The sequence below is a fragment of the Mus musculus genome, chromosome 1 (assembly GCF_000001635.26).
Source record: "Mus musculus strain C57BL/6J chromosome 1, GRCm38.p6 C57BL/6J".
Taxonomy (NCBI): domain Eukaryota; kingdom Metazoa; phylum Chordata; class Mammalia; order Rodentia; family Muridae; genus Mus; species Mus musculus.
In genome coordinates this window covers 92,712,646-92,732,682 of record NC_000067.6, presented here as the reverse complement: position 1 = coordinate 92,732,682, position 20,037 = coordinate 92,712,646, and the positions used below count along the sequence as shown (strand labels likewise).

General features: G+C 49.1%; 1 long non-coding RNA gene across 1 annotated transcript; it reads left to right on the top strand.

Annotated features, from left to right (window-relative positions):
- The first annotated feature begins 1,939 nt into the window (after nucleotides 1-1,939).
- Gm29483 (predicted gene 29483) lies at nucleotides 1,940-18,449 on the top strand. Its single transcript, NR_166120.1, has 4 exons — nucleotides 1,940-2,056; nucleotides 6,625-6,818; nucleotides 12,453-12,597; nucleotides 17,611-18,449. It is a non-coding gene; the product is annotated as a predicted gene 29483 (long non-coding RNA).
- Nucleotides 18,450-20,037: the final 1,588 nt, after the last annotated feature.

Below are 20,037 nucleotides of genomic sequence, written 5' to 3'. Positions count from 1 at the left end.
CGAAATCACGGGTCCCTTCGTGTTCTCCATGGCCACATCTTCATGAAGGTCTCCTACAGTCAAGCTAGGCAGGTTCACATCTTTCTTTCTTTTCTTCCTTTCTTCCCTCTTCCTTTCTTTCTTTCTTTTAAAGATTTATTCATTTTATTTATGAGTACATTTTAGCAGTCTTCAGACACACCAGAAGAGGGCAATCAGATACTATTATAGATGGTTGTGAGCCACCATGTGGTTGCTGGGAATTGAACTCAGGACCTTTGGAACCACTGTGCTATCTCTCCAGCCCCGGTTCACATCTTTCAAGCAGAGACCTTGAGAAAGGACTCTCTTACTCCACGGCAGCATCCCAACTCAGGCCTGCCCCTGGAATGACCCTCAGGCTTGCTGCTCAGAATATCTGCCACAAAACCACTCACAGAATGAAAAAAACAAACCCCAATTTTAAAGAAACGGGGCTGGAAGACCATAGTTGAGATGATACGTCACTTAATTAAGAAGTTAGGTAAATTATACAGATCTACTCATCTTAAAGAATCCTGGTATGTGTCTTCAATAAGGAAGCCGCAGAGAGGAAGGGCAGACAAACTGTCAGATTCTAGGTTTCCTAACAGAACAGCTGACCTGGTTTTGCAACTCAGACTCAATTTAATCGTCTGGTTGAGCAGACAAAAGTACATGGGATTCTTGGATTCCATGACTGGTTGGTTCCTAAAAAGAAAATAAGGTCTGGTCAGCTGGCTCAGGATCTGCAGGCTGGAACTTGTATCTTGACTCAAGACTAGATTCTTAATGGTTCCTCTGCTTCCGAGGCCCACCCAAACCCAGGGACCTGTCAATCAGTAAGAGTGTAGGTCACAGTCTGCTCAGGTAGGTTTATAGCTTGCCCCTGGCCATGGTTAGGGCAGTCCAAGAAGGTTCTGGGTACACCAGTGAGCAGAATGTCCCTTGGGAGGTGACAAATGCTTGGTGAAGAGACAGAGCGAGGTGCTGTGATAACTCCAGGGCTGTCTGGGAGCTCGGGGTTGTTTGAGGTGCTAGAATGTCACATGGGGTGGGGGAGGGAGACTGGCACAGCCTGAGGGCATGTCTTCCCTTTGACTTGGCGTCCCCAAGCAGCAGATGCCGACTGTTCCAAGATTCTGGCTCTTGGCTTGCTTGGAGATGCCAGCTATGCTTGAAACCTGGGAGAGACAAGCCTGGCCCTCGGAGGGGTGGTGAGCAGCAAGATTTTCCTCAGCTTCCCAGATGACCCCAAAGTTTCACCAGGGCTGAGTAGCACTGTCCGAATCACTGAGCCAGTGGGGTGCTCAAGGCCCAGGGTGATAGGCTAGCTGGGGATCAGATGGCCCACTGAACGCTCTGGTGGAACAGAAATGCTCTCCTGCTCTGTGCACCCCCAGGTCAATCTTCAAAGGCCTTGGTTGATCTAGGAAGGCCCATCTGAACCAACATGTCATGTCACTGTTCCCTGTAGCAGAGTGTCCCAGGACATTGGTATCCTGTATGTAGGCAACATGTACCTGTGTGAGCACTGGCTATTCAAAGACACCTTGATGTCCTTGTCTCAGACTTACTGGACTAGTCTTCCCACCAGACTGGTTCACAAGACAAAATAAGATCTTTCTATCCATTGTTCAAATTTCTCTAGCTTTGAGCATGTCTCAAAGCTCAAGGGGCACGGACCTCCACATCTGTTCAAGGACACCTAGCCAGAATGTACCCCATTGTGAACCTAAAGAACTTTTGCTTGGATTAGAACTTCCCTTCCAACGGCATGCCATGGCAGGTTTTCCGTCCCTGTACTGCAGCCAAGCCCAAATCATATTTCATTGGTTTTCAATAATGGTATTGTCAACTTGCCAATACACTCCCGTAATTGGGCCAGCAGGAAGCCTGCAGAGGAGGCTCCTCTGCGCTTGCCTGGAGGCACAGGGGATCTGTGAGAGGCAGGGCTGCATCCAAGCATGCTGCAGGTTCCATCCATCCGATAACACAAGGGGCAGTGACTGTACAAGCTGGGAGCCGCTCACTTCAATGTGATGGACACAGACACAGGGTAGGTCTTTGCTGCTGCTGTTGCTGGCATTTCTTGTGTTCAGTAGCTTAAGTCAAGCTATTTCCTTCCCCCTTCTGCCAGGAAACTGGCACTGACCGTAGCTCCAGATTCTCAGCTTGTGTCCCTCTGCTGAGCTTGCTGCCTGCACACTTTGACTATGTTAATCTAGGCCAGAGACAAATGCTAGTTACAAGGAAAACCACGGTGCTGATGGTTTTCCAAATTCAAAAGTGAGAATTTAAGTCTTTCCCTAGTTTTAGTGCAAAGCTTTTGCTCTCAAGTTCAGTGCTACTCGGCTGAGTGTCTCAAATACAGAGGGGACACACTGGATGCATCCAGGTATTGTGACTGCCATGGGAGGAAAAGTTCCAGGTGTCCTGCTTCCAGGCAGGGTACTGTTGGCTTCTTCTGAAACTTGGCTTGAAACCTGTGAGCCATCACTCTCGCCACATCTCAGTTTCCCCATGAGGCCAGGCATGACCCTCTTCCTCAGCCATCTCTCTGATCACTACTGGTAGACTTTGATAATATCAGGTGTATGGTGGTCCTTCTACCTGAGGCTAATCCACAGACTTACCTGTTCCTAGCTGTCTAGCATGGAAGGGCCCTATAACTTCTTCATTTCTTTGTATTCTGGGATGCAATATACACTTGACAGCTAGAGGCCAAGCCTTTAGGCAACTTCACTAAGGCCAGCATTTCAGATCTCCAAGGTGTCCTGCAGCAAGTTATTAGGCCAACCTGAAGCAACCAATTCATTTATAAAATTCAGGTGCCAGTCATATCACCCTTGAAGAGGTCCTGCCCAGGAAGCTGAGCCCTCACATCTGTGACAGGTGAAATGTACTTCATTCTGCACCCAGTTTTTGAAGGACTCAGTCAGACTTGTGTTCATACCAGGCTGTAATCAAGCCACATCTGTAAAGCAGTGGTTTGTTTTCAAGCTGTGACTTGAGTGGAGAATCCCCATCTGAAAGCACTGGACTCAATTTCAAGTGCAAACACAAAGGATGACTTTGCATCATGGGACACACTTGAAAACACCATCTCTCCTGAACTAGCCACGAGGCAAATACTGATAACTTATCTCCAAAGTAGAAAGGATGCCACCTAGAAATCTGTTAATTACATTGAAGTAAATTGGGACTATGGGAACACAGACATAGTAGAATCAAATCAGGAGGACCAAGCCTGAGAAATACTGAACTCACCAGTCTGAGGAGAGGGTGTGACCTTACCCAGACATCAAAAAGGAGAAGAAAGAGTAAGTACCTTGTGAGGCTGCCAGCCCCGCAACATGGCCCTTCCATCTGGCCACGTGGAGTGACAGTCGAGGAAACAACAGACAGGACTCATGGCTGCTGCAGAGCTTCAGCTCAGCTCTGTTGTTGACATGGCTTGCTAAAGTTGCTATGGGTCTGTCTGTCTATGCATTCATCTGTTTGTCCATCTTGACCTCCCATCCCTTCATTTACCTATTTGTTTGTTGGAGACAGCCCCGTGCTTTGCCTCTGTGCTTCCTTTTAAAATTTGAATGAGGGATTCTTTGGTTTGGAGGCCTAGGTGGTGTGGGGCTGAGGTTAGCTGTCTACTCTGAAACGCCTGACCTGGCTCTGTGGGATTAAGCAGGATTGGCTCAGAGATGGAGGCTGTGGGTATGTCTGCTGCAGGGATCAGGGTCCTGCCAGGCTACTGCTCAGGTGGAAAGATGAACAGATGTTGGGTTATATCCAGATGTGTTGTGCGCACGCAATGGTATATCAGGGCACTTCAAAGTGTTTCAGGCACAAGTTGTGCATGAGGCATAGCTAGGGAAAGTCCAGGCCCTTTGAGCTTCTTCAGGGTCACCAAGTCCCAATGCCTGGCTGTCCTATGGAGTCGTAGTCACCGTGACTACTCAAGGACATGTCCTCCATCCCCGGGATCATCCAGCAGCTCTAGCCCACGCCAACATCATAGTTCCTGAGGTTTTCCTGTTATGTTATTATCTCTGTGATCTGCATGAGGCCTAGGTTTGACTGCGGGTAACAGAGCAATGAGCATTGAGTTGTATAAGGAAGAGTATGCCTATCTCCTGACTAGGAGATAGGACAAAAGTATTAAGTATTTTTAATATATATTATTTAAGATCTAATTTGTTATGATGTGTAAGAATATGTAAATACACACATGCACATAAGACAGACACTAATGGATTGAGGCTGCCGTTCCCAGGAACCCCTCACTTAGCTGTGGCTGAAGGGTCTCAGCCCTGCTGTCTTATTGCTGTGTCCATCAGACACTTTTTTTGTCACTACGATAAAATACTTGAAACAATATCAGGAAGAAAGATGTGATTTGGCTCCTGGTTTCATTCAATCAGGGTGGAGCATCCACCTCACAGCAGAAGGGAGTAGGGAGGAGGTATAACCTTCAAAAGTCTGCCTTCTGTCTCCTACTTCCTCTAGCCAAGCCCCACCTCCTACATTCTCTGCCACCTCTTCAGTTAGTGCTACCAGCTGGGGACCAAACATTCAACACACGAGCCTGTGGGAGACATTTCATATTCAAACTATAGCATCCTGCCTCTGGCTTCGAAGGTCGTGAGCATCTCTGAAGGTAGAATGCACTTAATTATCTCAGTGAGTCTCTCAGGTCTCTCTTAAAAATTCTAACAGTCCTAATTTTCTTCTAAGACTCAAAGCAAAATTTAGCAGTGGACTCTTATAGAAGCCAAAACACAGTATATAACCCCCAGATTGAATAAACATTCCCATTCCAAAAACAGGGGTGAACTGGGGCACACAAAACAGGGACGTAACAATGTAGGACTGAAACCCAGAAGGACAAACAGAATCCTGTAGATCCGGGTCTGGGCTGTACCCTGTCATGTGAGCTCCCAATGACTGAGTTACCTCACCCCTAGGACCCTGTTAGTTGCAGCCAATATGAACTCTCTCTTTGGCTGGATCTGCCTTGCCTTCAGCCTTCCTTGACGTTCTACATTCCTTGCATCTCGAGAGCCCCCTTCGGGTCTCTATTGAGTCTTTAGGCTGCGCACATCATTGTCTCTGGGAATGTTGCAGACTCTGTGACAGATTGTTCGGCTTCTCTGGCTTTCTTTTGAAGTCTGAATGGCGTCTGAGTGCCCAGATGGCTGAAGGCAGGGAAATATTTTTCTAGGTAGCCCTGTGTGAGCAGGTGCCCTGAGCTGTCTTCCCAAAGTCTTTCCAATAGGCTAAAACCTTTCTCTACCCTTGAACATGAGGTGAATGGAGTCTATCCAATCCCTGAGATGCTCGGGACATTTTTCCCATTGTCCTAATGCAGAAGTACTTGGCTTATTTTAAGGTACAAATCTCTTTCACAGCATTATCTTCCTTGACCTCAATTTTAAATATGCTCCCTTTTTGGCCAAACATGGATGGTTTTCAAATATTTTTGTTCTTTTAAATTTTTATTTGATTTTTTAAAATTATGTGTGTGCACACGTGCACATGCATGATATGGGTACCTGCTCTCACTCTTAGAGGCCAGTAGAGGGCTTGGCGTCCCCCCGCCCCCCCCCCCGGAACTTATGAGTGGTAGGTGAGCCGCTTGCCATGGGTGCTGGAGACCACACTCAGGTCCTCTGGAAGAGCAACACACACTCTTAAGCACTCAGGCACTGCTCCAGCATCTCTTCTTGTTCTCCTTTTTCTCAGTTCTTACTATTACACTGACTAAAAGCAGCCACCAATGCCCACATGTGGTAGCTCAGGCCTGCAATCCCAGACCTCTTAGAGGCTGAGGAAGGAGGTCTTCCAGGAGTTCAAGGCCAGCCCAGACGACACAGCAAAGTCCAGTCTCAAGCCTTCTATAGTAAAAACCTGTACTACAGCCAGCTGTCTCTCCGCACATGGACAAGATGGAAACATGTTCCCTTCTAGATAGAATGCGCACACCGTAGTCCCTGTTCCCACCTGAGACCCGAGCACAGCCTTCACTGTGCACACTCCCCTTGGCATTCTGGTCTTTGGAGCTAAGCAGAGTCACCCACAGGCAATGCCACAACACTCTAAGCGTCCTCCAGCCTGCTTCTCCAAATGTTTCCACATTCCTCCCACCAGCCAGTTCCAAAGGCTTAAGAACCACATGGTCAGGTTTAGTCACAGGAACAAACCACTTCTCTGGCACAAAGTTTCTTCATCGCTGTGGAAAATATCTGAGAGAAATAAGGGAAGAAAGACCTATTCTCGTTCAGGGTTTCAGAGGGCTCCTCCATCTGTTATGGTGGGTATGGTAAAGGGTGACATCCCAAGGGATGGTGGCCAGGATGATGCAAGAATCGAGGGCCAGGTATTGTCTTCAAAAGCATATGTCAGTGTACTAGACTTGCACACTCCTCTGGCTTGGCTCTACCTTGTAAAGTTTCCAGCACCTTCTAAAACAATGCTACCAGTCGGGACCAAGAATTCAATGCATAAACCTGCAGGATACATTTCATATGCAAACATTCCACCATTTATTCTATTTCATCTAGAAGTGACATTTACCCTCCTTCTCATCATGTGGTTGCCACACCTCCAGGCATCACCTCTGCTTTCCAGGAAGGAAGAAGAAAGATGAAGAGCAAGAGGAGTGAGCCATCCCCTGTTGCAAGAAAAAGAAAAGCCTTGGTGTTGGTGCTAGAAGCCTCCAGCACCCTGGGAGCCTCCTGGAGCAGAAGCTCTCTGCTCGCCACATTGCAGCTGCAGGGACTTGTGCAGTAAGGACCCCAAACTTGTAGGTGGGAGAATTAGAGGTAAGTGTGAGGGGGCAGTGGGCTCACGGGCTGCTTTGAGCTCTCCAAGGGTGAGCTACAGCTATCTGAGAGACATTTAGATGCTCTCCCATTCCCGGGGCACGATGGCTCATTTGGAGTATAATCACCATCATTCTGTTTATTAAGACATGACTATTGAATGTCTGATTGGCACAGAAGTTTGATTTGTGGTTTTGTCTTTATAAAGGAATGTGCTTTTGCTTTTTTGTTTGTTTTGTTTTGTTTTTGTGATCTGTCTGGCTACTAACGCTGCAAGGTATATATATATGATGGGGCAGTAAACTGGATCATGCCTTGTTGAGGAGTGCTTATGGAGGTGCTGAAAAAGAACAATCTTTAAAAAAGATTATCACAGACTTGGGACTGTCACACACAGACTCTGGTGTGAGTGATGGACACAGGGGCTCTGTCACACATAGACCCTGTCACATATAGACTCTGGTGTGAGGAATGGACATGGGACTGTCAGACTCTGGTGTGAGGGATGGACACACAGCACTGTCACAGACAGACTCTGGTGTGAGGGATGGACACAGGGCTCTGTCACAGACAGACTCTGGTATGAGGGATGGACACAGGGCTCTGTCACACAGACCCTGTCACACATAAACCCTGGTGTGAGTCACTGGGGAGTCTTGGGCTATGCACACTTCCCTCCTCAGGAGTCTGGGTTTCCACTCAGTTGTCCCCAGCATATGGCCTGTCAGGCAGGGTCATTGTAAGAGAGCCTATTAAAGCTGGCTAGCCTTCCTCCTCTATATCCCTTCTGTGGTCACTTCTGATTCCCACCCAAGGCCAGCCATCAGGCCCTGCACACAGCAATAGCATGTGACCCTTGAGAGGCACTGCACAAAATGATTGCTATGATCTTGTTCATGGTGTGGAGTCACCAGAGCTGGGAGGCCTGCCTCGTCTGTCATTGGGATTCTGGGGTGCAGAGAATTGCAATGGGGTCAGGCTGCACCAGAGTCTGTCATGGCACTGTATCTACCAGGAATGCTCTATCACAAGTCAAAAACAGTTCCCTCCTCCTGATGACGGGACTTCCTGACCCTCTGGTCTCATGGCTGGAGAAACCTGAAGTGACAATGTGTTAAGAGATTCTCCAAAGTCCATTGGCCCCAGAATCCAGGAAGGAGCCATCATAACACTGTGTGGAGAGGGAAGTGTGCCCAACTAATGAGCTTCAGGGTCAGTTCACAAAAGGATAGAGGGAGGTATTTCTAAAATGAAATTCTTCCCAAAGAATTGAAGGAAGGAAAGACAGGAGAGAGTCATGGGGAAAGAGACCATTGCTAAGGATCATGGGCAGAAGAGAGAGGTGCCCCAATCGAGACCCAAGGAGACAGCAAGCAGTGGGCCAGCAAAGGGAGCCACTGGCCACGGCTCCAATCACCAAGCTGGCAATGGCTCTGTTCACAGTTCAAAGCTGGAGTTTATCAACCAGGCACTCAGGTTGGCAAAACCTGGGCAGTGAATGAGATAAGGGACTGCTGACACTCTAGTTCTCATTCAGAATGCCAAGTGCAAGGTCACAACTGGGCAGCTACCCAGACTCTGCATGAGACACAAAGTCCTCTGTCCATGCTTACAGTGTCTGTGTGACAGTCCCGAGCTCACTCCTCACATTATTGTCTGTGTATGATAGAGTCTCATGTCTATCCCTCACAGAGTCTGTGTATGACAAAGCCCCATGCCCTTCCCTTACATGGTGTGTATTGTGTGGTGTGTGTATGTGTGTGTGTGTGTGTGTGTGTGTGTGTGTGTGTGGTGAGAGAGAGAGAGAGAGGGAGGGAGAGAGAGAGAGAGAGAGAGAGAGAGAGAGAGAGAGAGAACTTCATGTCCATGCCTCACACAAGGGTTTGTATATCATAAAGGCCCACAATCTTTTTAAGAATAGATTATTCTCTGTACATACCTTGGAAATAACCAACAGATCTCTAATTGGACTTATAATCCAGTCAACAAGAGGGAAGTCATGCCTGTACTGGAAACCTGACTACTCAATACTAGTGAAGTCACAGTTATTGGAGAAGAATCTACACATACTACTTCAATAAACCAGCATAGTCCCAACAACAATCTATAAACACTTCTTATAACCACAGATAAGTGTAGTCCTCAACGCTCATCAAAGAAACTTCTCTTTGCAAGAGACAGAGAACCAGTACAGAAAACTACAACCAATCAAAATGTAGAGTTGTGGAGCCCAGTACTGATGGATACATCTACAAAACACTACCATACCTAAGGCTCAGGGCCCATTATGGCAGAGGGAGTGGGAAGACTAAGATTTCTATGGGATTGTGTCTCCTAAGATTGTAAGATTGCTGTGGGGTTGTGACTCCTAAGGATGTCAAAGCTAGATTCATCAGTGTGACTGCAGAAACGTGAGCTGAATGATGGCGATACCAATGGACATGCCAAAATGGACAAGGAAAGCCCAGGGGGCCTCAACCCTACACAAAAGACTACAGGCAACCAAGGAAAGCTGGGAGTGGAGAGGGGGTCCTACCCAGGGAAGAGCACACTAATGGCTGTCCAGAGCCAAGTGGTCAGCCCTGAAAACATGCATACAGGTAACACATATGATCTGAACAGGTAATACTTAGAAACATATGTATATACATATATGTATACAATAAGAACTAATAAAATAAGAGGCCCTGAATTTGAAGGAGAGCCGAGAGGAATATATGGGAAGGTGTGGAAGTGGGGGCGGAGGAAGAATGTTGTAATTACATTATAATCTCAAATTTTAAAAGTTAAAATCTTGTTTATTTTCAAACTCCCACTTCTGTGTTTGCTAGGCCCCGGCATAGTCTCACAAGAGACAGCTACATCTGGGTCCTTTCGATAAAATCTTGCTAGTGTATGCAATGGTGTCAGCGTTTGGATGCTGGTTATGGGGTGGATCCCTGGATATGGAAGTCTCTACATGGACCATCCTTTCATCTCAGCTCCAAACTTTGTCTCTGTAACTCCTTCCAAGGGTGTTTTGTTCCCACTTCTAAGGAGGGGCATAGTGTCCACACTTCAGTCTTCATTTTTCTTGAGTTTCATGTGTTTAGGAAATTGTATCTTATATCTTGGGTATCCTAGGTTTTGGGCTAATATCCACTTATCAGTGAGTACATATTGTATGAGTTCCTTTGTGAATGTGTTACCTCACTCAGGATGATGCCCTCCAGGTCCATCCATTTGGCCAGGAATTTCATAAATTCATTCTTTTTAATAGCTGAGTAGTACTCCATTGTGTAGATGTACCACATTTTCTGTATCCATTCCTCTGTTGAGGGGCATCTCCCTGCGCTAGCTAGTTTCATTTCTGCGTGACACAATCTACAGTAAACTGAGAGAAGAGACCCTCAGTTGAAAGAATACCTCCATAAAACCAGGTCACGGGGCATTTTCTTTCTTAATCAGCGGTGATGTAGATGCACCTAGCCCATTCATTGTGAGTGGTGTTAATCCTGGGCAGGCGGTCCCAGGTTCTATGAGAAAGCAGGTTAAGCAAGCCACGGGGCGCAAGGCAGGGAGCAGCACTCCTCAGTGGTCTCTGCATCAGCTCCTGCCTCCAGGTTCCTGCTGTATTTGAGTACATGTCTTAGCTGCTGGACTGTAATTCGGGATACATAAGCCAAATAAACCCTTCCCATCCCAAGTTGCTTTTGGTCATGGTGTTTCATTACAGTAATAATAACCCTAGCTAAGAGAGTCCCCCTCAGCACTCCTTAGAAAGTCATAGATTAGTTTTTGGTTCCAGCAACTTGAGGAAATAAAAATAATGGCATCAGATAAATGGTCTCACGACTGGCATCAGCTTCATTCTCTGATGATGAGCTTTGAATATACAAAACCAGTAGTAGGGGTTAGGGCATCAGTACGCAGCCTAACACAGATGGGAAGGAAGGAGGTTAGTGCTGAGGGGCATTGGGTTCACACCACAGCAACACCCACACAGAAGGGTAGGGCAGTTCACTCCAGGGATGTCGGAGGAGGGTAGCTCAAACTGGAAGGGAGTGTAAGAATATGGGAGCTGCAGGGTTGCAGCTTGGATCAGTTTATTTTTCATGAAGTTACAATACACCTCTGATCTTTCCGGACCGAATGATTCTTCTCCTACAGATGTACAGAGGGAAAAGAAAGCAAGTATGCAGAAAAAGATGCGGACAAATGCTTAGAATAGCTTTGAGGATAAAAACTTCAGAGCCAGAAAGCAGCTCCCATACCCTTGAAGTGGGGACTGGACAAATAAACAGGTGGTCTCTTCACACGACGGAACACTGTGCAATCCTGAGAAGGAGCTTGCAGCACCATGAGAAACACCCAAGGCGTGGGGGCAAGTGACAGAAGCCAGGCGCAAACAACTCTGTCCAGAGAGTCGATTTTTAACACGGTGCAAAAAGAGGCAAAGTCAATGGGCAGTGATGGGCACTGGAAGAGTGTGTGAGTCAGGACCAGGGAAGCAAGTGATCATCCTGCCAGAAGAGAAGCAGCTCAGCCGGAGATCAGCTCTTGGAGCTATCACAAGCCGCAGGGCACGGCCCTGCCTGGCTGCGGTGATATAGCTGGGCCATCGATACCTGCAACTCTCTTAGTATGGGGAGTCGCAAGCATGCAGTCCTCCAGGCTTCTTGCTGGTTACAAGAAGACAGCTGTCCTCACTGAGCCAGAGTCCCACAGTGGTAACTCACCTATTCTGCAGGGTCCCTTAATCTTTACCCTTCCTGAAAGCTCTCATTTCAGTGTTGACATTATCTGGCAAAGCCCCTTCTCTCAGGTCTCAGGATGAGGTACAGGCCTACCCTGGAGATGCTGGAGTGTTTTCACCTGGGGCAAATGTACACCTCAAACCTCAAAGCATTCGAGAGACTGGGAAGACCTGAGAGAGCACTAGTAGGCGTGGGTTAGGGTACCCGAAGCAAGGGAGACCTGTGTGGGTTTGTGGGAGCAATCAGGGATGATGTCCCAGGTCAGGTTGGAAGATCCGACTCTGGCGTCCTCGTCCTGGGAGGAGCTGACTCAGACAGATGGTGCTCCTGGCTTGCCCCACTCTTGTCTTCAGTTGGGACTAGGGGTGGGGGCTGGGGCAGTGGAGCCAGGGACACAAAGCTCTCTCTGTGTCGGAGATAAGTCACAGCACTGCTTCTGTTGTGTTGTCAGAGAGCAAAAATAGAACGAATCTCTCCATGCTTTCCAGAAGGGGCCGACTGTGGGGCCCCGGCTAGGATGCCTTCTGCCCTTCGCCTAGAGAAGAGCTTGGCATGGATGGCACAAGGCTTCTCTCCTTCTCCTCCTTCCCTTTCCCCCTCCCCTCAGCCTCGTCCCCCCCCCCCTTTCCATACTCCTTTTCCTCCCGTGGTCCAGGCCCTTTCTCCCCAGAGGCAAATGACAAGAAAGGGTTCTCTAGATTAGCTTGTCCATCTTTCCTTGGAGTCTCTGAGGGAAGGGATCTCCTCACCCTGAGGCTTCCCTAATGGGACTTCCTGAGGTACAGGGCCACAAAACCCACGACTTGCCCGGGGTGGGAGTCTGTAATAGGGCTCAGGCAAGAAAGAGAATCAGCGAGATACACTGGGCTCCCCTGATATGTCCCTTCTGTTCACACAGGAGCCTAGACCCAGAGCTGGACCCAGGGCCTGCTGGTGAATGGCCCTCCAAATCTTAAGGCTCTCTTGAAGCACTTGCTGCTGCAGTGGGCAATGGTCAATCAACTGGCTCACCAAATACCACATGGGATTACTGGTTAATGCAGGTGAGGCGACAGCTGCCAGGAGCTTCATGTTCTCGCACTCGACTAGAGGCGTGCGGCCCACTTTCTACATGGGGCCACTTCCAACTCTGTCTCTTCCTGAATATCTCATCTAAAGAGGGATGGCTTGCATTGCCTCACACATACAGCATCCCTACTATGTGCTAGGCATAAGAGGGAGCAGAAGGGCCTAACATATGGTCTCCAGACACAAGTTACGTCAGAAGGTGTGCAGGAGGCAGATCAAGGATAGTATGTCTAGTCATAGACAGGGCTCCTGAGAGACTAGCTGCATCCCTGGAGAGAGGTATGGTGTGAAGCCATGGTGACAGTCAAGAGCTGTCTGTGGCATGATGGGGCCTCACTTAGGAGTTCAGACTAAGGCATCCATCAAAGCTCCCACAGGGCTTTCTAGAGGAGGCAATGCAGCTGGGAGGGAGCTAAGGTTGGGTGCTGGCCCCTAGTGCAAGTATCAGGGGCACAAATGGCTCAGGAGCATATAGTTCAGCCATGTTCCCATTCATACTCGGGACACTGGAGGACTCTGTGGAATTAGGGCACTGGTGAGGGACTGCCCAGGAACTGGTTGAGGCCAGGAGGGCAGCCCCAGTTATACCTTGCTAGGAGCTTGGTGACAAAATGAAGCGGAAAGATGTTGGCCACACTGCCCAACGGCCATTCAGGCAGCCATTGAATGAGGTGGCAAAGTAGATGCTGGCTTTCCTGGCCAAGGAGTGGTCTCAGGGTGCCAACCAGTAGATCCCTTGGGACCCAACAGAAGGGACAAGGGGAGGGACTGGCTATCCGCAGTGACACTGTTCTGTCACTCCTTTTGTTCTGAAGCTGCCTAGAGCTATGTGCTCAGACCTGGGCCAGCTCCTCGGCCTTCTTTGAATTCTGGCCACTCCCACATGCCAGGTAACCCCTTAGTGGGTGAGGAGGCATGGCAGACAGAGAGAATTCTGGCCCTCAGGGTGGGGTGAAGGCTTCAGTGGGCTGTGGATGTGATCACACTATCAAGGACCCACACATGATGGGGGACTGCACTAGGAAGCTGGGTGTTCTTCTAACTACCAGGAGGCTGCAGAGCCCGAGAGTGGAGCAGGCAGAGGCCCAGGCAGAGCTGGGAGGAGCAGTTTCATGAGTCTCTCCTTTCACCTACGAGGGCTACGGAGCTGGACTGGGGATAAGACCATCGGACTCCTAACAGGCCTGCCTTCTGTCCTTATTCACGTTGAACCCACACCCTGTACCCTGGCATGTTTGTTTCCCTTCTCCTCTGTAGCACATTTCAGAGGTGGATGTAAAGAAAATTCTGATCTTTTAAAATAGATTTCACAGGGGAGGGAGAGACAGGGATGAACTCACCCGGAGATTGCTTTCAAAATAGGCCAGTGTGCACCTCGGGTGTTTGCCTTTGGTGCCAGCTCCAAGGACAACCCTTTCTGAGAAGGCCGCATGTTATTTCTATGCCTTTGACTCTCAAACCTGAGGGGAACTTGGTCTAATAATGATACTCGTGGTTGGATGTGTGTGGGGAGATGAGTGAGCCAGAGAGAGAGAGAGAGAGAGAGAGAGAGATATTGAAACTAAACAGGGAATGTTTCCCGAATTACCCTCAGATGTGAGCCATCGTGTGTGGGCAGGCACAGTGTGGGCTGTCTGGAACTGACCAGTGAGTGGCCTCTGTGCTGGTCAATAACTTGCCATACCCCTAGGTCATGTGTGGGCTCAAACAGTTCCTAGTGAGCTGACTGGAGAGGTTTACAACTGTGTGGAGCTCAGGGCTGTGTGGGAGGAGCAGGATAGAAACGCTGGGGGTGGCCATCTTGATAATTCACAGCAGCAGTGGGTGGGGTTTCCTGGCTGGACACACCCCTACCTTTGTGAGTCCTGAGCTCACCTGTGGACAGTGTAGAAACTTCACAGAGGAAACTCCGCCCCCAGGGGAAGGTAACCTCTCCCTTCCCACTGTCCCATCAACCAGAGACAGCAAGCAGGCCAGTAGGTGTAATCCAGACCCTGTGAGGAAGGGCTTCATGGTCTGAGAACGATCCTGTGGAAGGAATGGACATCTTCAGTCTGTTTTGGTGGTGGTGGTGTTTTGCTTTTTGTTTTTGTAACAGCGTCCTACATATTCTAGGATGGCATTAAACTCATGCCAAGGAACCCATGAAGTTCTGATGGTTCTGCCTTCAACTTCTGAGCTCCGGGGTGAGGGGCAGGCACGACCATACTTGTTTTATGTTGTGCTGGGGACGGAAACCAGGGACAGGACATGCCACATAAGCACAGTCACACCTCCAGTCCAGACATCATCTTTAAAATCTGAAAGTTTTATACAAGTGGCAAATGTAGGGACAGACGAGCGAACTTCATTTGGTATAGCTGCATCCAGAAGGTCAGAGTATGTGAGACGGTAAATGCCAAAGAGATCTGCCAGTCAGTTTCTCTTCTTTGCATTGCTTTATGCTTAAGTTAGCCATCTCCAGGAGAACACTGATGGTTCTAAGGACATTCACAGATTTCTAAGTCACCTATCATACAGATAAGACGTTTGGGGGTCAGGTACCCTACCTTGGGCCACACAGTACCTTAGGCTGGACAGAGCCCAGATCTTGTGTCCACTGCTGTTTACAGATGATCCAGTGCTGATTGTCTCTAGAGAGACACATAAGAATTTGATCCCACTGCTCAAAGAAGGCCCTAGGGAGAGAAAGTGAGCTAGCTAGTTTTTATCAACTTGACACAAGCCAGAATTACCTAGGAAGCGGAACCTCAATTGAGAAAACAACCTCCATCAGGTGGCCTGTAGGTGAGCCTGCCTGTAGAGCGTTTTCTTGATTAATGATTGGTGTGGGAGGGCCCCCTCCACTGAGACTGGTGTCATCCCTGGGCAAGTGAAAGCAGGCTGAGCAAGCAGTGAAGCCAGCCAGCAAGCAGCTCTTCTCCATGGCTTCTCTTAGTTCTCGCCTCCGGTTCCCACCCTAATTTCCCTCAGCGATGGACAGTTAGATACTGGCAGCTATAAGGTGCGATAACTTTTCCTCCTCATGTCTGTTTTAGTCATGGTGTCTTATCACAGCAGACAGAAAGTCTTTCCAATATTTGCTCCGAAGCCCCAGGTATATTTCTCAGCTTCTTTCTACTGGGGATGGAGGAGGGAGGGAAGCTGTAGCTTTCAGGATCTGCTTGGCTAAGACCTGGGAAAGGTTCAAAGAGGCCTGTCTGGTTTGCCAGCTTTGATCTGGGATAGGAACTTGCTGGAAACACAATCGTAAGGAATGTGTGTGATCCTAGGTATGTGTAGGTATCTTGGATAGAGAGTGGCTTTCTGCTGCCAACTGAGGAGTCTCCTGAGGAGGTTTAAATGCCCCCAAAGCTCCTTCCTTTTTGCCTAGGTTGCAGCTGGTTGGCAAGTCCACCTTTGCCGCCTTACTTATCTGGAATCCTAGAAGATGAAGGAGCAAAGGGATGTCTGAGGTACAGGGGGAGGAGTCTGGTGTCAGTGGAACAATCTCAGGACAGCTGGAGCTGGGAGCTCTGGGTTTGGGTGGTCCTAACTCGGCTAGACTGCTCCGTGTCTTTGCATGAGTTGGGTCCTGGGTCCCAGTTTTAGCCAGCTCTGCATCCTCATGGCAGGGCACAGGTTTGGGGCTAGTCCAGCCTGTTGTTGACCTTCTATTCTGATGTTGGCTGAAATTCAGGAATCAAGTGAAAAGCAGTGTATAGGCATTTCCAAAAGTCAGACATGTAAATCCCAGGTCCAGCCTGGGATCAGAGGATCAGACTAGAGGCTCTACAGGAAGGACCTTCAGGCAGAGGGACAGCCATGGGGATGCAGGGTTGAGAGGCAGCCAGTGGGATCTGGACTTGAGGTGGGTGGTTTTGAGGAAAAACAGATGCTCAGGCAGCCAAATGTCAAGGGTGGAGGATGGAGGGCAAGGGCATAGTAGGGACACAGAAATAAGGCAAGGATCGGCTGTGTGAGGCTATGACTAGGGTCAGGGCACATGGCCCGCCCCCTCTTGCCCTGGTCCTCTGCATGGGGAGGCATGTAGCACTTTCACCCTTGACTGTCAGTCAAACGGGAGTCAGGGCCCTGGCTGGTAGGACCAGTGAAGGACTAGAATGCTAGTGCTGTGAGTCTCAGTCTGCTGACCCTACAGAGTTAGAAATGCCTGCACTGTGCCCCAGGGTGTGGGTTGGGGATCACAGCTTGACTGATAAGGATTCTTAAAGACAGAGGCAGAAAGAGCATCTGTTTTGCAGGGCCCCATGTGCCTCTGAGCACCAAGTCAGGCCTCGATACATGGCAAGGAGATTGGGTCCTGCTGCTTATAGGATCTGGGTCTGGAGTGGCAGAGGCCTTCCCAGACCCACCTAGTTGGCTAATGGGACTTGAGGCTAAGGGCCACAGCCACCATCCTGGCAGAGGGTTGTACTCATGATCTGGCGTCTCTCGGTACTATGCTCACCTGTGGGTGGTCTCCATACTTTGGGGTTGACATCGTCACCACGTCAGAACTTGACCTTCTGAAGGACAAGCTATACAGACTCTGGGTGAGAATCTCAGCGTCCTCCCAAAGCAGGGCCTGATTGCCCCGAGTAGAGTACAAACTGGGCACACTCTCCATCACCCTTCTTAGAGGCGCGGTGACTCTGCCGGCTCCTGCGGTAGATACGGGGAGCAGGAAGCTCACTTTTCTTTGCGGATCAGACTGTACAACTAACCCAGGAGACTTGGGCTTGAGTAGAAGAGCAATTCAATTTCCTTCACAGTCCGAAGCCCTAAGTCTCAGCTCAGGTGTCAGCAGAAAGACAGGGGAGCCAGCCTCTGGAGGAGCCATCCAGGGCAGGAAATTAGATCAAGTGCAGGAAGGGGCAATCAGAAGGCAGCAGCCATGGCTCCCTTCCCTGGGTGGGGGATGGGATCAGCTGGCCTGCTTAGAGGGCTTTCAGATAAAATCAATTCCCTTTAAATCACTGGCTAATTTCGTTTGTGATTCCTTTCAGCTCGAGTAGAGCAGCAGCAATAAATTGAGGCATTCTGGTGTGAGGCCTGGGAGTGCGGTGGTGAAAGTAACTCTTCCAGCCTCTCCAGCTGATGGGCCAGCTTCATTCTGCCCTGAGGGGCCCATGGAGGCTCGAGAACTAACAAGTCCCTTAGTACACGGTGAATGCTCTCCATCCACCTGGTTCTAATTCTTAGTCCCGATTCTGCCTCTAGGACACCGAGTCCTGGTGTCTGTGCAAAAGAGTTGCCTGCTCCAGATGGATGGGTACATTGAGTGCTCAGCTCATTTCACCCTTGGGGCTTCCTGTGAAGCAAAGTGGATTAAAGAGTCGTCCCCCCCCCACCTCCCACAGTTACTCCTAAACCCCATACCTGCAAGCATGATCCTATTTAGTGTCCACAGAGGCCATTAAGGATCTGAAGATGTGATCATCTTACAACGAGGACAGTCTGTAATCTACTGCCAGGGTCTAAATGAGAAAGGAAAGAAGCTCTAAGCCAGACACAGGGAGAAGGCCACCTGAGACCCAAGAAGACCAGAGACGTGTACCATAAGGAGGAGCCACCTGGAGCTGCAGAAGTGAGGGAGGCTCCTGCAGCCTGTGCCCCTCCCTCACATCCTTGGTCCTCAGAGCCCTTACAGCTAGAGGGGTCCTATTCTGGATAGCTCAAGCCCCATCAAGCAACTTTGACACCCCTCTGCAACTAACCGGCTGTCTAGCCCAGCCCAGGCCAGCTAAGGTCACTCTGCATTCTGTAAAGAAAAGACCTGCAGCCCAACGTGATAGTGTACCAGTTTGTTTCTCTGTTGATGCAATAAAACATTGATCAAAAGCAACTAGAGAAGGAAGGGGTTTACTGGGCTTGTACTTTGATATTACAGTCCATTGTAGAAGGGAACAGGGACACTGAAGGAATGCTGATGGATCAGTCTGCTTGTTTTAAAAACAATATAACCTGGGACTGCCTGCCCAGGAGTGGTGTAGCCCACAGTGGGCTGGGCGGTTTCACATCAACCATCAATCAAGAACATGCCTCCACAGACTTGCCAACAGCCAATCTAATGGCAACATTTTCTCGAGTGAAGGTCCCTCTTACCAGATGACTCTGGCTTGTGTTAATTTAAAAAGCAAAGCAAAGCAAAGCAAAAGCATCTCAGACCTAAATGATTCTAATGAGGGGAGGCAAAGGGTCCCAGTGAGGTCACACAGCCACAGGCTTAGGGCAGACTGAGCCTGGCCACAGACTGAACCTGGCCAATTTGCTCAGGTTGCATTCCAAGTCTGCAACCAAGAGCTGTCGCTGCTCCTATAGGCCCAGACTGTTCCTAGCCGACATCTCTCAAAGTTAGGTCCTTCTCTGTGGAGGAAACCTTCTCTGTTTTGAGGCACTGTGGCTTCCTTGCTCCTAACTCCATAGCCTTGTGGCTGCCATTTTGTACTTCTTTCAGGACATGAAGGTCAGGGTCACATCTCACTAGGTTCTGTGTATTATCCCAGCTGTGACCCTGGATCCTGCCCAGGGTGTGCTCCCAGATGTGAGCCATGCTGGCTGCATCCTGCGCGCGTACTTTGGGTGGAAAGCAACACAGGAGCTTGGACCGAAGGTTCTTAAGCTCAATGACTTTGGTCAACTATGTGCTGCACTCTCCGAACTCAGGACCCAGCGACTATACCAGTAGCTACTGCAGTGCTGGCCTAGGCTTGGGACATTCAGGGTTAGATGGTGCCTTCCTTACAGTGCTGGGAAGGGTTGGGAGATGTGGCTTCCCACTGTCTCGCCAGTCACAGCCCAGCTATGTTTTTGCTAATGTTAATTTCTCAGGTGTCTGAATGGGGGATGTGTAAACCAGCACCCACTTGGCCATTTGACTCATCTGAGTATTGTCATCTGATAACTATAATTAAATATTTCACAAGCCGCTGCTTATCTTCTTAATTAAAATAATTGCGATAGCTGGAGATATGGTAGGGGCTCTACCACCAATAATGTAGAAAGTGCTGGTGCCCTGTCGTCCAGGGACAATCGCTAGCCAGCCCATGGTGAACTCTAGTGAACTCTAGTTCACTTCAGACCCTCAGTCCCAGCCAGCACCCCTCCTCTGTAGGGGGTCAGGGAGAACCTGGTGGCTCTCTCCTGTGCTATAGGGACTCCATCCTCTGGCAGCAGGTGTGTTCCCACTGGCTTTCATGTAGGTGGTGCTGGAAGGCTTGTCTGTCCACAGGATGGCTGTGACCCCATGATCCTGGTCCCTGCTCCCCAGTTTGTCTCAGCCTGTTATGAATGAATGGCTGAACACAGTCACTCAGCGCTTCACAATGTACAAAGCCCTGAATGAATAACAGTATTTTACAGTATACCAAATCCTGGGTGAATCATAATGTTTCACAGTTAAAGAGTCATGGAGGAACCACAGTGCTTCGCAG